Source organism: Taudactylus pleione, unplaced genomic scaffold (genome assembly GCF_031769625.1).
Source record: "Taudactylus pleione unplaced genomic scaffold, aTauple2 ptg000286l, whole genome shotgun sequence".
NCBI lineage: Eukaryota > Metazoa > Chordata > Amphibia > Anura > Myobatrachidae > Taudactylus > Taudactylus pleione.
In genome coordinates this window covers 2,243,695-2,246,622 of record NW_028284688.1, presented here as the reverse complement: position 1 = coordinate 2,246,622, position 2,928 = coordinate 2,243,695, and the positions used below count along the sequence as shown (strand labels likewise).

The window sequence follows — 2,928 nt, the reverse complement described above, 5'->3', positions numbered from 1 at the left end:
TTCGCATTGAAATAGAAAAAGAACCATCGAAAGCACAAATGTGACATCAATCGGCAATACGATCACGATGCTGATGTAGGTTGCCACCTGCGACTGACTCTGAATTAGGCCGTAGAGATAGGAGGTGTGTTTTCCTTGTTGTGGGTGTTTCCACGCTTACGATGTGCATTGCGAATGAGCGCTTGATTTGCATATTCAAGATCACTTTATGTGTGACCGATCGCTCCCGAGCGACCGCCTCTGAATGAGGTCCTATATCTTATGCTGAGTGTGCAGCACAGATGTATATTTCTGGCTCCTTAGGGATAAATGAGTGTGTTCTGCTTGCTATTATGGCTTATGACCGTTATGTAGCTATATGTTATCCATTACATTATACTACAATCATGAGTAAAGCGGTATGTGTGAGATTAGCCATGGGTACATGGATATGTGGGTTTATTCTAACTTTTTCCTGTTACTCTTACACTTAATGTAAATCGTTGTGATAATAATGAAATTAATAATTTATTTTGTGAAGTACCAGAAGTATTATCACTGGGTTGTGAAAATATTATGGTAATTGAATGTATTATTTTTACTGCTGGTGTTATTATTCTTATGATACCAGTGACATTTATTGTAATAGCTTATTTTAAAATAATTTTAAGCATTTTAAAAATGAAATCTGCAGCTGGGCAGCAGAAAGCTTTCTCCACCTGTGGGTCGCACATGATGGTTGTGACAATGTTTTATGGCACAGCTATGTCTGCCTACGTGAAACCTAGGTCAAGCTCTCTATCAGGTACAGACAAACTTATTGCTATTTTTTATGTAATTATTACTCCAATGCTGAATCCTTTGATTTATACACTTAGGAATAAAGATGTAAATGCAGCCTTTCTAAAATTAAAAAATGGAAATGGCAAGTCTATGTTATAACACTTTTAGCTAAACACTTGATTCTGTTTGTCAATGTAGATGTAGACATTTATTTTTATTTGCAATAAATAAATTTACCAAATTCAAAACAACTAAATCTATGGTTTATAATTGAGATTTGCAATTGTAAAGCACAATGGAATATACTGTGCTTTATAAGATAATAATAATAATAATAATAATAATAATAATAATAATAATAATAATAATAATAATAAATGGACCTCCATATGTTGGTTTGAGTCTAAGACCATTCTTAAATATCATGAACACTTAGAGTCATCTACAGTTAATTTTAGTATGAACAAATCACAACTGTTAAAACTGTATTTCCACTTAGTAGTACTTTTTCAATCTCTACTAGTTAAAAAAGTAATTCAGGAAAACAATGTAAGAAGTGGTCCATGTGGGAGATGCAATCTGTGGCATAAAGATATCTGGACATTTTTGTGATGCAGCAATCACTTGTTGAACATTGCAGATGCTGTCCAAAAAATTGTCTGCGATTCTGAGAACTGAAGCAAAAGGTATAGCCAAAACTGACAAAAAAAGTAGCCAAAAAATCCAACTTTAGATCACTTTAGAAAAGAGACGAGTGGTTCAATTTTCACACCCAAACTTTGTGGTTTCAAGTGATTCTCAGTCTGAGCTCAGGATTCCCTGCCAAGTTCGTAACCCAAAATGTGACAAAACATCATCTTCCTGGTATAGGATATCATGTATTTCTGATAACATATAAAAGTCCTTCCCTCATGATTAAGCACCATTTCAAACAGGAGAGTGGAGAGAGAGGGTGTCAGATGGCGGCTGGAGCACAGTGAGGCACTGTATTAGAAAAAGCCATTAGCAAGCTATCAGGGCACCAAGGGCTGCCGGCAAAACTCTCCGCTGTCTGTTCTGCTGCAAAGCCTGCTAGATTTTTTTTATTATTTTGGAGAGAGACCCGGCAGCCGGCACACATGACGTCAAGCTGTTCCACTGATATAGAGAGGAGCCACGGCTTATGACTGAGGAGCAACAAGCATCAGGTGAGTATGGGGCTGGGACTAGCTATCTGGGGCTAGAGCTGGCTATATGGGGCTGGGACTGGCTGTCTGGGGCAGGTTGGCTGGGGCTGGCTATCTGGGGCTGGGGCTGGCTGTCTGAGGCTGATTATCTAGGGCTGACCTGTCTAGGGCTAGGGCTGAACTGTCTGGGGCTAGGATTGGAATGGAGACAAGAATCAGACAGCAGGGCTGGGCTGGAGAGACAGAAGGGGGCTAGAGGTCTCAAAATTGAAAAGGAAGCCAAAAGACTGCACTGCATTCAGTGATACACAAAAAGATTAATTCAATTGTCAAGTGCATATATTATTATTAATATCCCATTATAAATACTAATACCTACACTGCTGTTCAAAAAAGGGGAGGGGTGGCAGGGGGCCCTGGCTATTTTGTCAGCACTGGGTGCCACCATTTTTGATGGTAGCCCTGGGGGCACTATAAGGGTGCCCAGTGGCGTAACTTCATCCCAGGTGCCCGGAGGCAAGATAAACATTGGTGCCCCCCCATATTAAAATGTACCACCCCCAGCACCTATGCCAGCCCCAGCTGTTACCGCCCCCTTATGCAGTTCCTTTTATACAATGCCCCCAGTACTGGTCCCCCTATGCAGTGCCCACCTGTTTAGTGCCCCCCAGTAATGGTCCCCCTATGCAGTACCTCCAGTAGTGAGCCCCCAGTAGTTGCCCCCAGTAGTGAGCCCCCTGTAGTTGCCCCCAGTAGTGAGCCCCCTGTAATTGCCCCCAGTAGTGAGCCCTCTGTAGTTGCTCCCTGTAGTTGCCCCCAGTAGTGAGGCCCTTGTAGTGGCCCCCAGTAGTGAGCCCCCTATAGTTGCCCCCAGTAATAAGCCCCCTGTAACTACCCCCTGTAGTTGCCCCCAGTAGTGAGCCCCCTCTGGTTGCCCCCAGTAGTGAGCCCCCTGTAGTTTCCCCCAGTAGTGAGCCCCCTGTAGTTGCCCCAGTAGTGA

At 42.5% G+C, this 2,928-nt stretch overlaps 1 pseudogene; it reads left to right on the top strand.

The window, feature by feature from the left end:
- The first annotated feature begins 281 nt into the window (after nt 1–281).
- LOC148511996 (putative olfactory receptor 2B3) lies at nt 282–921 on the top strand (annotated as a pseudogene).
- The last annotated feature ends 2,007 nt before the right edge of the window (nt 922–2,928 follow it).